Below are 13,864 nucleotides of genomic sequence, written 5' to 3' on the forward strand. Positions count from 1 at the left end.
GTTTGCCTGAGTGGGCCCTGTGACTGTGCCTGCGGTACATAGGAGACTACTGCAAGCACGTCCTCAGGTGTCGTCAGTTCCGCGATGTACGTCCCTCGTCGCTGCGCCGGGGAGCTCCTTGTTCGCCGCAGGCTGCGCAGGTAATGATCCACTTATTTTGCCAGTTGTACGAAGTCCTCTAACCCCCGTCCGGTGGCGCTCCGCAGGAATGGCCGTAGCTTGGGGACCATTAACTCCACGACTACACCCAAAGCTGCTCCGATGTGGCCCCCTGGGACCAGACGCCTGTGCAACCAGACTTTGAAGCGTATAAATGTCTCCACGTCCTCATCGGCGGCCTGGGGATGGCAGAATAGCATGTGCTGGTACTGCGTGCATGCGCGTGCGCCATCGAAGCGCCCTTCGAATTGGACCACGAAGTCGTCCCACTCCATCTCAAATTTGCCAATCATTCCCCACCAGTCGAGTGCGCTTCCCCGCAACTTCTCGCTGACTCGTTCAGTCCACTCGTTTAGCGGCACTGCGAACCGGGTCAGACGGTCGCGGCAAGTCTGCGTGAACTTGCCAGGATCCTCGTGCGCTTGTCCTGCGAACTCCGGCAATGTCATGGTTCCGGTATTACTTGTGATGTTCACCACCTGTACCTGCGGGAGTCTCGTTGCTATGTTCTCGCACGCAGAACACATGAACAGACCGTCTCTGAAGTTAAGAAATTCCCGCGCTGCTGTACATCTGCGGTGTTTCAATGTGCCGCAATGGTGACAATACGCAACTTCGTCCGGTTGCCTGTGGTATTTCTGCATTTCTGTGCTCCCGTTGTGCCCCTCCCTTCACCTGGTTCTGTTTTAATGCCCGTGCCACACGTGTACATAGCACACGCACCCGCGTTGTTGACCGGTGTACGCGGTCGGGAGGACTTGTCGCACAGATCTCCCATGTCAATGGATATGTCAGTGTTGGCTTGCATCGCGATCGCGGGTCGCGGCTGTCCGGCCCGTGTGCCGGGTTGAAGCGGTGATACGACCCGATGGCCCCGCGCACATGTTCCCTGGCGTTCACGTGGCCGCTCAGTGTGCCTGAAAGATTTGCTTCGGCTAATGTCGGCTTGGCTCGTGCGGTGACGCTCGGCCGAAGCTGCTATTGGTCGCGCTTTTCAAGAGAGGAGGGGGAGGGGGGTTCGGTGCGCACTTGGCTGCTCGGAGTGTGTTGCTGGAGGGGTGAGGGTGGCTTGACCTGGTTTAGCTGGCGCGTCCCGTTACCCCGCGCTAGCGCGTCCAGTGACGCGCGCCTGAAGTCCTTTTTTTTTCTTTGCGAGTTATGCTGTTCTCGCCCGCGTTTTCCCGCCGGTTTGCAATGTGCGTCTCCCGCAGCTGAATTTCTGCTAGATTTTTCCCGTTTCTAATGTCGTTAATTTTGGAAAATTAGTCCGAACTTTCGTCGCCCCACGTTGGGCGCCATTTTGACACCCATCAGGCTGCCTCTTCATCAAAGCTATCAAGTTTTTGCAGAATGGGTCTCGGGGTTTGGGTTCGCCCAAGTGGCGGGAGGCAGGGACGTGTCCGTAGAGGTGATCCTTGGGCTGTTTAGGACACCCAAGACGCCTTACACTACAAATGATACACTCCACTACATGAAGTGTGGTTTTTATTACACATCAACCTTTACATGTTGCTATCCATCACCTGGCCGCGACTGTTCGGGGTTAGAGAGCTCTGCGCGTGTACGGCTGTTCGGTGATGACCCCGCTTATAATGGAGAGAAGGGGAGTTTGATGAGAACAGTACGTGGCGGATGTTGCTGCTGTGATGGCGCTAGGCTCGCGACGGCTGCTAAGACCTGCACGGTGATGCATGGCCAGTGGTGTTGTAACTCACGCTCTAGATGAGGCTGCGGAATTGGCGCGAAGGTGGCCTCTCAACGTTGCGCGAAGACGACCAGCCTCTCCGAGCTCCCGGTGGATACTGCCTCGTTCGTGTAGCACGGTGCTACAGCAGGCCTGCCAATTGCGCACCAGAAGCGCAGCACGCGGGAAACAGACGCTGCCAAGTTTAGGACATATTCGCACGTTGAACAATTGCATTAATAAATAAAAACATTTGATGAAATATACATACATAGTTTATGTCTGTGAGAGACAACATGTGCCCTTGAATGCTATAGTCCGGCGGAAGCACATTGCCACACCCGGCGGAGTGCTTCCGCCGAGGTGGCCGGTAGTGGTGCTAGCTGCAGGTCGTTCGGTGCACTCACACTCGTTGCACCATGTTGCACGCGCGGGCGTGTTCGTGGCACACGGCTTTGAGAGGCGTCGGAGAGGCATCGCGGCCTGTGCGACTAAGAGGCGCACTATCGGCTGGCATCAGGGGAATAATTTATTTTGCCCTCGCTGGGTTCAAACAAAGACTCCAAGGTCCATGATGTAACTGTATTTTTATTTAAATTTTATTAAATAATTTTGTGGAATTTTTAAAAATTTCATTTTGAAATAATAAATACGAGTTTTCAAGTTAGTGGACATGACAGCATAGTCCAATATGTGGTAATTCATAATAGTTAAACTTTCTAGTATCCAGGATGGCAGAATCCTAGATAGCAGCCAGGCTAAAGGTCAACGATGAATATTCAGGCTCAGCAGCTTATTGGCAGCAGGTAGATGAGGAATTTAAGCTATTAGCAATTTCCGACATTTTTTTAATTTAAATAGAAATGTTCCTTTAAAACAAGAAATTTTCTTTAGAATGGGAAATTGGCAGTACAGGGATTTTTTTTAAAGAGTTTTGAGGATGGCAGCCATGAGATCAAAATCTAAGACCTGACTCCAACACCAATGCCATATCATATAATCCTCCACTCGGCCCGGCCAATTCATACTTTTATCGGTCCTAATGGATCCTTTTTAGTCTGCCAATGATTTAAAAACAGCTGAAATAGTTTCATTCCAATCCTAAATGCTTAGCTTGTTGTACTGGCAAGTTGCTAGATACTCTGGGGAATAAGTCAATTGGTGCTTTTTCTTTGACAATTCTAAAGTGCGACTTGTTGCATAGTGTCGAAATAATCCGCACGAGTAGTTTTGGTGTGGCATGTCTTGGATCTCCATGGAGTGGGCGGATTTTGACAGCTGTGACTTATAGTTTACCGAGTGACTACTTGTTGATGGAATGCAATTCGTAATTAAAATTCGCTTGAATGTTGTTAAGCGCAGCTTAATGTATATTATCTGTGATGAATTTTGCCATAAATCAATTATCTATTTTTGAATTAGGCTACCACGTGTGTTGGAAACAAGAAATGCTATAGCATTTATTTGATCGTTTTAAATAGTTTATTTTGTAATTTGAATTTTTTTTAATTATAAACAGTTTCAACCATTTGTGTATACAATTATTTAATGTATTGTGCAATGATTAAGACATAATCGTTAGTAACAACCTACAACAACTTTACATATTCAAACTCAAAGCTTCTTTCTGAATCCAACATGGCGGAAAATTATCATCTCATAATTACTTACATACATTTGTCTCTATGGAAGCATTGTTTTATATACATTCCTGATTCCTCGCCTGCCGATAGGTAGCAGCTACTGCTATAACGTCACAATGTTACATATGTTTTTATGTATCTAATAATAGACATAAATATAAACATTAAAAGAATATATATTTCTTCATTTTATCATAATTAGTATAGTAATGAACCATATATCGTAAACAGTAAATGTATGAGCTTAAAATAGTAAAATTTTGCATCTCTCACCGCAAATTTAAAGTACAACACAGTGTATAAATATTTGTCCATCGGATGAAAAAAAAAAATCAGTTAACTTTTCTAGTGTTACTCAACATACCAGCGCACACACATGCCCGTGTGCCCCGCCCGTTGAACTAAGTGATTTTACAAAAGTGTGGGGTGCACCTGATTTACAATGCACTAAGCGAGTTATAGAAACTTCGGTTTTTGGTCTCGCACTAGAGTTGGGTTGGGACAGCAATTTTCGGTATCAGTCCCAACCTGATACTGATACAGTAAAGTACCTAGGTACAAGTCTCTGATACTTCTGTATCAGACGGTCCCAGGAGGCAACAAAGCTCCGCGTACGCAGACCGTGCGACCGGAAGGAGAATCTGATACATTATTTATCACGCCCGGTAATTCTCTACCTCTGTTACTCTCATGCCCGCCTGATACAGCCAGTATCAGTCAGTTCAACATTCACTGCAGTTCGTCCTGGCCGTGTATCACCATTTTGCGGGCTGTCATGCTTTGTAGTTAGTATCTTTATAGTGAAATAAGGAATGGATAAGTGCACGAAAAAGACTTCATTTGTGTGGAATTTTTTCACGGAAAATAATGAGTTTGCTAATTGTAATTTGTGTAAACAAAAACTGAGTTATAAATCATCGACTAATCTGAAGAAACATTTGAAACGTAAACATTGATATAGTATGCTCACTAATGTACCTATCTGTTTTTTTATTTTTTATTTTTGATAAAATCGTGAATTTTTAATGTATAAAAACACTAGTTACTAATTGTTTTCGAAAAAAGAAAGTCCATATGTTGATTACATCTGTTATTAGTGTCAACTGAGAATTTATTTGCATTTTCATAGCTGTTAGGTGCACAAATATAAATATTATATCTTGTATTAATGTACTTTTTAATATTAAAATTTCATTGGTTTTATTATTGAACGAGACGGTGCACGCACTGCGCACTGAGCGTACTTTGAAGTAGGACAATAAACAAAACGACTTGTAACCAGGGCTGCCACTCTGATATTCATGAAAAACATAGATAACCTACAAAAAAACCCAGACACATGGGTAAACAACCCAGATTCGTCTAAAATGCTATCGTTGAAAATGTTTGCGTACTAATTCAAAAATATAAACATAACTGGTTTTAATATAAAACAATTAATTACCTTACAAGACTGAAAACGGTTAAATACAACCAATACAAGAAAATTACACTGCAGCAAAATGGCTGTATAAGTAATTCTTGGACCAGTACATATCATAAAAAAACCTACAAATATATACATGACAAAACAAACACCATCACTGCATCCTTTAAACCGGTAATTGTTTTTATAAAACTGCATCATGTACGTTAGTCTTTATTCAGAGTCTGATTCTACAAGATTGGTTTGAAGGTTAATTGTTGCATTGGTTTTGTGTTCTGCAAGCCTCTTTGAAGAATGTGTCTAATTTAATATTCGACTTAGCTTCTTGAAAACTAGTTTTGTGTTTATATGTATTTTTGTGTGTGAAACACATAGACTTGTTTGCATTTATCAAACAGATATTGCAACAGATACAGTAGCTACTACCTTTATTATTGTTTTAGGTATAAAAATAATTAAAATTATAAAAAACCTAGAATTGTTGGAATTCATTATTTAAAAACCCAGAAACCCAAACACCATTGAAAAAACCCAGATCTGGGTGGAAAAACCCATGAGTGGCAGCCCTGCTTGTAACAATATCGCTTTGCGCCTCTCCTTCAAGGCTTCAACGCCTTCCCCTGCGCTTCCTCCCCTACATTCTTTCCCTTCTTTATCCCTTATTCGTCGTTCCTGCTCCCTCCCCTTTCACAAGCTCCGCCCAAGTGACCGTCATCTGCGATCGGGTACTGCGCTCATTGGCCGTGGTGTTGTTCCAGGTGAATTCTGAACTGATACTAAAGTCTCTGATACTTTTCAAGTGTACTCGTTTGCCGTTCCTGATACAGGCGCGTATCAGTGCCAAAGTATCAGGTTGAAACTTTTCGACCCACCTCTATCTCGCACACACTAACTGCCCCGGATGGCAGTATGATGGATCGGCGGCGATCAGTTAAGCACTAGCTTGGCAAAAAGTACAAATCGAAAGATAATTTTGAAAGTCTGTTTCATTGCAAATGGACTTTAGGGTAACATATATGTATAGAAAACTTTGTTTAGGGTGAAAATAGAAGCAGGTAGAGGTGGGTTGTTACAGCAATTTTCGGTAACTGTTCCAACCTGATACTGATACAGGAATGTACCTAGTTACAAGTCTCTGATACTTCTGTTTCAGACGGTCCCAGGAAGCAACAAAGCTCCGCGTATACAGACCATGCGACCGGAAGGAGAATCTGATACATTATTTATCACGCCCGGTAATTCTCTACCTCTGTTACTCTCATGCCCGCCTGATTCAGCCAGTATCAATCAGTTCAACATTCACTGCAGTTCGTCCTGGCCGTGTATCACCATGTACATTGTTGCAGGCTGTCATGCTTTGTAGTTAGTATCTTTATAGTGAAATAAGGAATGGATAAGTGCACGAAAAAGACTTCATTTGTGTGGAATTTTTTTACGGAAAATAATGAGTTTGCTAATTGTAATTTGTGTAAACAAAAACTGAGTCATAAATCATCATCGACTAATCTGAAGAAACATTTTAAACGTAAACATTGATATAGTATGCTCACTAATGTACGTATCTGTTTTTTTTTAATTTTTATTTTTTTATAAAATCGTAATCTTTTAATGTATGAAAACACTAGTTACTAATTTTTTCGTAAAAAAAAGTTCTAATGTTGATTACATCTGTTATTAGTGTCAACTGAGAATTTATTTGCATTTTCATAGCTGTTAGGTGCACAAATATAAATATTATATCTTGTATTAATGTACTTTTTAATATTAAAATTTCATTAGTTTTATTATTGAACGAGTCTGTGCACGCACTGCGCTTTGAGCGTACTTTGATGTGGGACAATAACCAAACGACTCGTAACAATTTCGCTTTGCGCCTCTCCTTCAACGCCTTCCTCTGCGCTTCCTCCCCTACATTATTTCCCTTCTTTATCCCTTATTCGTCGTTTCTGCTCCCTCCCCTTTCACAAGCTCCGCCCAAGTGACCGTCATCTGCGATCGGGTTCTGCGCACATTGGCCGTGGTGTTGTTCCAGGCGAATTCTGAACTGATACTAAAGTACCTGATACTTTTCAAGTGTACTCGTTTGCCGGTCCTGATACAGGCGCGTATCAGTGCCAAAGTATCAGGTTGATACTTTTCGACCCACCTCTAGAAGAGGGGAGGGCAGAAGGCGATCCAAGGGGGGAGGGGGCAAGGTGGCACGTGCCCCCCCCCCCCCCCCCAGAAGGTTATAAGACGCACTGGATAAATTAGTGCATGAAATAAATTTTTATGTAATTTAATGAAAATACGTTCATGTAGTTTACATTTTAGGTACTTATTCATTAGAGCCGCACATCGAAGTTACTTCTAATAATCGATCATCTCGATTCTAGGTAGTACAAGTACCTGGTTCCAGCTAACGCTGCCAGGGATTGCTAGGAACTGTTGGGAACGGCCAAGAATGTTCCAGGATCCAGGCAGAAGGGATAGTATCTATAATCTAGGGCAGGTTATGTGGCTTATTGAGTTACCATCTCGCCCAACAGCATTTTAGGATTTTTATTTATGCGTTAGTTTATATTGTCGCGGGTTGAAATTTTGCAGGGTTGTTGAAATCAAATTTAGGGACTTTACTGACGGGACTCTGGGCTGGCTGCTCTGTTCACTCGTCAGCGCAAGTGGCGTGACCATGTAATTGGGGCACGGGGCCGGCGCGGCGCGCTGCGGGCTTGCAGAATTTTGTTTGTTTGTTTGGCCGCGCGCTGGCGCAGCCACGGGCCGCAGTTACTGGGGCGCGCTGTCGTAACAAGCCGCGCGGTGTGGCCTGCACATTGGGGTAGAGGGGGGGTAGTCTTCCCAGATGTTCTAGTTAGTTGTTTAGTAAATTTGACTTCAATAACGAGCTTTTGTTATGGTAGGCGCGGCAGGGCGCGCGAATTTAAGCGCAAGTGAGTGGTGACTCGGGGCTCACTCAGGCGGAGGCTATGCGTCTCACCTGTGGTCACGAGTTGTTAGTTCGTTCGTGATGTAGGAATTCAGGCTCACTCAGGCGGAGGCTATGCGTCTCACCTGTGGTCACGAGTTGTTAGTTCGTTCGTGATGTAGGAATTCAAGCTTTCGGGCAGAAGCTATGGTCGACGCCAGAGGCCACGAGTCGTTTAATTTAAGTTAGGTCATAATGTAGTCGTCAAGCTTTCGGGCGGAGGCTATGGCCCTCGTCAGGGGTCACGCGTCATAGTTTTTAAAATGTAATGTTCGTTCGGGATTTCAAGGGCAGGAGAGGCCCCTACGTTATTTTTTTAAAGTAATCGATCAAGAAAGGCTTTTCGGAAAATGTGAGTATGGACTTATCTTTGTTTTAATTTTAAGTATTAATTATGATTTGAGGTATTCGGAAGGACTAGGGAAGTGTTTAGTGAAGTTCTCTCATTCTCTCTCTTGTAAGATCGTTCAATCGTTAAGGAAGTAAAGAGATTATTGTTTTAAATTGTAATCCCGCTATTTAAATGTTCTTTAAAATGATGTTGAGTATTTGACTTTAAGAATAAAATAATTTTAATTAAGTATTATGTTATTTTGCAAAATCTCCTTAGTTCAGCTCTCACCAGACATCCTGTACGGGATGACGAACCTATGATCCTAGGTACAGTAAAGTATTTTATGAAGTTAAGACTAGTTGATGCCAAGCGAGTTGTTTCTATGTAAAGAGCTACGATTCTCTCTCCCCCCTCTGAAAGTGAGACGTGACAGAAATGGTGGAGGCGCCGGGTAGGTGCACGTGACAGAAAGGGTAGAGTTCGCCGGATAGGTTCTATTTCTGGAGAGAGAGAGAGAGGTAGATTTTTATGTTTATTATTAAGTTAGTTTCAGCTTCTGATAGCAGGTTATTAAGAGTTTACTTGAGGAGAGGATTACGGAATTTTAGTCTATAGTGGAGGAAGTCTTTGAGATTTTTTTTTGACGTAACAGATGTTTATTTGAGGATACTTGTAAGGATAAAGTTTATAGTGATAAGTTGTTTTAAGTCGTTGAATTTATTGTAGATTTATATCGGGGATTATTACGTGAGGAGAATACGTTATAAGTTAAATGCTTATTAGAGATAATGCAAGTGGTTTAATTTAATTGAAGTTCATTTTAAGATTGTAGGTTAAGAGAATTATAATTTAAAATAAAGTTTTTTGTCGTAAATAGGAATTATTTTCAAGAGAAGTTTGTTTTGTTTTCGTGCGCGTAGGAGACGAGACGTACGAATTAAATCAGTCGAGGGAAGGATAAACGTTAGAAAGGAATTAAAGAGAAAACGAGAGTTTATGTAAAAGAGAGTTATAGAATTTATAGTGATGTTTTGTTTTAATTAGAAAAATGTTGAGAGTTGTTTCAGAACGACACGTCAGTGGACGTGGCAGAATGAACACGTGACGGGGAGGTGCTGAGACCTAGCGGAGAACGGAGGAACCGCAAGCGAGGGTTGGCGCACCTGATGGAATTCGGTGACGTCACGGGCTCATACGGAGACGTGGACAGGCCGTGACCTTGTTTTGATCAGCTGTACGGTAACTTAGCGATAAGAAAATAGACTATTGGTTAAATAAATTTAAATTTAAGTGTGTTTTAGGAGAAGAGGAACTTTCAGTATGTAAGTAATTTAATTTAAGAAGTGTATGATGTATAGGCTAGAAGTGTTTCGTTGTAAGTTGTTTATGTTTTGTTAGTTAAATCCTACCTCGGTTTTAAAAATATTTTTTTGGGATTTGTAAACATTATTAAGGAGGTACACTATAAAATCGATAAGCATTGAGAAAACTGGGAAGGCTAGATTTTGTGTGTAGAGGGAATTTACTCCAAAAGAACAGAGAGACAAAATTAATGTTTTCATTAGGGCGAGGGACCCTAAGGTGAGGCGTTGTGTCCCTGGGAAGAAAGGGAATTGTAGCGCAGACCATAGGAGATGGGCTGACTACGGAATTAAGGGTCAGGAGAATCCTGAGAGTTGTGAGTAGTTTGGGGCAGGAGTTCCCCATGTAGTACCGAAGTGGCTATCCTGTATGGGATAGGGTACCATTTCAATGAAGTTTGTTGGTGGGGTTAGAGCCCCCTGTCCCTGTGTAGTGGGCCTATAGCAGATAGGCACTACAGTGAAATTTTTGGTTATTTTGTGAGGTAAATTCCCTGGAGGTTAAGTAAGATTGGATTCAGTTAGGAAGGAGGGAAATGAGAAACATTGCTGTAGAGAGTTAGTGTACTTGCCTAATGTGAAATTGAATTTTACTAAATTAATTTAGGAGAAAGTTTTGTTCGGTAAATAAATAATAATGGAAGATAGCTAGATAATTAATTAATTTTTTTTGAGTAAGGTGTTTTAAGTAATGAAATAAAATAAGGTGAAGTAATTTGAATAATTGGGGAGGAGTTTCTTTAAGAGTTTAGATACTTGTTTTTGAATTTATTGAGATATTCAGCCAGTGAAGTTTGAGTGTGAGAGATACAGTGAGATTTTAAGGAAATCGGTTGTTTATTAATTAGGACAAATGAGATTTTATGATTAAGAGTCAGTAAGCATAGTTAAAATTTACGACATGATATTTGTTGACAGTTTACAGTTATTAAGGAGAAAACAGAGTAATCTATTTATTTTTATTTTAATGGTTTGAAGATAAGATTATGAATTTTTTTTGGAAGTTTCTTTGGCATGTTGGAATAATTTTTTTTGATTTTTAGAATTTACAGAGAAAATTTAATTGATTTACATTAGTTTGGAAGTATGGAGGTTTAGTGTTCGATTAGCCCTAACTTGATGGTCGGATCTCAAAAGAATGCCGTAAAACCGATAGCCAATTGAGAGGAATGCGGTAGGTGCTTGTGTAGAGAGGGGTTGTGGGAAAACTCCTTGGGACTGATGGCAGATCAGGGGCCCTAAATAGTGTGTGATGCTGTAAAACCAGTGCAGAGAAAGCCTGGTATGCTTAAATTTTTGGGCACAGGTTATGTAAACCTGGGGTTCCATGGGATTTAGTCATGTTAGCTGCTGTGAGACATTAAGATTTCCAGGCTCCATAGTAAATTCAATGTAAATTTTTGTTTTCTTAAAATAATAAATTTGTTTTTAATTTTTTTGAGATATTTGATTTGTAACAGTGAATACAGACCCCGAGGAATAAGAGTTGTCATGCTGTGAGAGGAGAAGGTGGTAGGCCTAAAAGGGTACAGGCACCACAGAGGTTATGTGCATTGCATAATTTAAATATAAGGAAACTTGAGAATTTGAAATTTTGTTGTTGGGTTGGACACCCATAAGAAGAGTATAGGCAGAATTTTTATTGTTATGAGATGTCTAATTTAATTGAAAAGAAGAAAGTTTAAAGATGCAAGGTAACATTATTATTGTAATAATTGAAAGAGATTAAGAGGTAGAGAGAAATAGGCAGTTTTTGTTTGTAAGTACTAAAGTTTACATATAGAAATTTAGTAACTAAGAATGAATAATAAGTTAAGTCTAGTGTAAAAGTTTTTTTTAAGTTTGTTAAGTTAAGAGTCACAAGTAAATTTTTTTTTAGAGAGAATATCTTTGATAGGAAGTATTAGAAACTTATGGTAATTTTAGGGTAACATAAATAATGTAGGTAATGAATAATAAATAGATGGTAGGTCTTAAGTTAGGATTAACATTTGAAGCAGAATTTAATTAAGAAGAAGGAAAATAAATAGGCCTAATGAAAAGAACAAAAAAGGATTTTATGGTAAAGCATTTTTTTTAAGTAATAAACAATGAATAATAATGTTGTTTCAGGGTAATGTGTACTAATAATACAATTTTTTTTTAGGACCAAAGAACAGGAATTATGTAATTTAAATTAACATGTATTTTTGAAACTGTTACAGATTCCTTAAGATGAGCTGAGCAGCAGTCCAGTTTACAAGATGACAAGAGTTCGAGAGACAAGATACAAGATCACTGAAACAAGAGCCAAGACTGAAGATTCAAGAGAAGAGAAAGCTGGCAGCCATGGACTTACAAGTGGAGATTAATAAGGTCATGTAAAGTTTTATTTTTATTTTGGAAGACAGCCACTGTAGTTTTTTTGTTATAAACATTATTTACAGAACTTTTTAGGTTATAGTAATGTAATGGAACTAGTGAGTTGTGGTAGCTGTCAAAAAGAACTAATACCTTAAGTTTAATTTTTAAAGTTAATTTTCTTAATTTACAGAGGGATTAGTAGTTTTTTTTAAACCTTATTTAGGTTGGAATTTAAATACAATAGCTTATTATAAATGTGTACGAACAGTTCAAGTTCACAGTACTGATAGGTAGGTCAGATGATCTTATTGATTTTGATGATTTGTTGTTTTGAGTTGATTTTTAAGTGTTGTGAATTAGACAATGAAATAGTTCTGAAAACTTAAATTATTTCAAGCTAAGAAATAGTAAAGTTAATTGTAACTCAAAGGACACCAGAATTTAATTTTTTTTTGAATTAGTAATGTTTGAAAATTTTATACTTTACAAGAAAGGTTATAAACAAACAGATCGGATGGAACAAGGATGCAGTAAATCACAATTTCATTTAGAATTATTGATTAGCTTTTGAGGTTATGAAGTAAAAGTAATTATAGTTTAAAAGTTTGAATAAAAAAAAATGGTTTTTTTTTAATTTGTTTGAAATAGAAAGTTTAAAAGTTAATTAGTCATGATCTAGGTGGGTGATGGGGTGGGAATTGGCCACTCTTTTTCCCTATAACCTCCCTAACATGGCCTTCTATTACATCTAACAGAAAAAAAAAAGAAGAAAAAGAAGACTTATTATTAGTTAGAATGTTTTTTCATGAAGATACCTGATGAACTTTTTTTTTATTGTTGGGAAGAATAGAAGCAAGGTTAGTCAGATATTTTTACTCAGAAGAAGAAGAAGATAAAGCAGTTTTATGACTCGACAAGCCAGAGATTGGTGTTTCCCCTCTGCGCTTCTATTGACTACGTTGTTTACTCTCATGGGATAGCTGGTTCGGCACCATGGAGAGAGATTGGTGGGCATTGTGGTTGCCCCCAGAAGAAAAGAAGAGTAGAAGAGGTTATGGGTGGGTCATGTGAACTGACCTTCAACCCAGTTACTTCGTGGGGACTATTTGCTGTATAGAGAAGATCAAGACTCAAGAGTTAGGGAAAATCATTGGAGGTCATGTTTCCCTTCCTTAAGTTTTTCCTATCAAATTATTTGCCTGATTAGATTATGCTAAGGGTGGGATACTTTATGTTAGCAGTTGAATTAATTAATTTTATTTTTTTGTGTGTTTGCATCCTTGCCCATCGATTGCAGTTTAGTAGTTAGTTTTGTATTTGTCAGGCGTGATGGTAATGCCTGTTGATGATGTTTCAGAATTGTAATCTGTTCGTGATGAGGATGGCACAACTCCGAAGCAGATGTGGGGAGAAGTTGTGAGCTGCCCTGGAAGCCAGTCCAGTAGCTGTTGGAGTTGAGTGGTGTTTGCTGATGGCCAGCCCAGGGAGCTACTCTTCTCGACAACACTGACTTCGAGGAGTTGCACCAACCTTCACGAGATAAGAGTTTAATTAATTGAAACACTGTAAGGACACTTAATTTTTTTTGAAGAACGAAAGAAGTATGGTAATAAACGGAAACCGAAAAAAAAAAAAATAATAATAATTATCAAGAATTTGCACATTGTTTAACGAATACTGAGAAACTAAGAACAGTAATTTAATTTGTAAAGAGAGCTTCACTAACAGAACAATTTTTTTAGAATTGAGAACTCGAGCCTCTGAAGGTTCCTGTGAGAACAAACCAGATAAAAGTTTTACATTTAATTTTATGAATACTTGTTGTTTTAAAATAAATCTTATGCAGAATCTAGATGTATGTTCAGACAGCAAGGAACTAAGAAAATTATTATTTTTGTGAAATGAGGAATTTATAGTTATGGTTTAATGGAAAAAGACAATTTGTAATT

At 39.7% G+C, this 13,864-nt stretch overlaps 1 long non-coding RNA gene across 1 annotated transcript; it reads left to right on the plus strand.

Moving 5' to 3' along the window:
- The first annotated feature begins 9,230 nt into the window (after positions 1-9,230).
- On the plus strand, positions 9,231-13,551 carry LOC134529048 (uncharacterized). The gene is made up of 2 exons (XR_010074449.1): positions 9,231-9,533; positions 11,777-13,551. It is a non-coding gene; the product is annotated as an uncharacterized LOC134529048 (long non-coding RNA).
- The last annotated feature ends 313 nt before the right edge of the window (positions 13,552-13,864 follow it).

Source organism: Bacillus rossius, chromosome 2 (genome assembly GCF_032445375.1).
Source record: "Bacillus rossius redtenbacheri isolate Brsri chromosome 2, Brsri_v3, whole genome shotgun sequence".
Classification (NCBI taxonomy): domain Eukaryota; kingdom Metazoa; phylum Arthropoda; class Insecta; order Phasmatodea; family Bacillidae; genus Bacillus; species Bacillus rossius.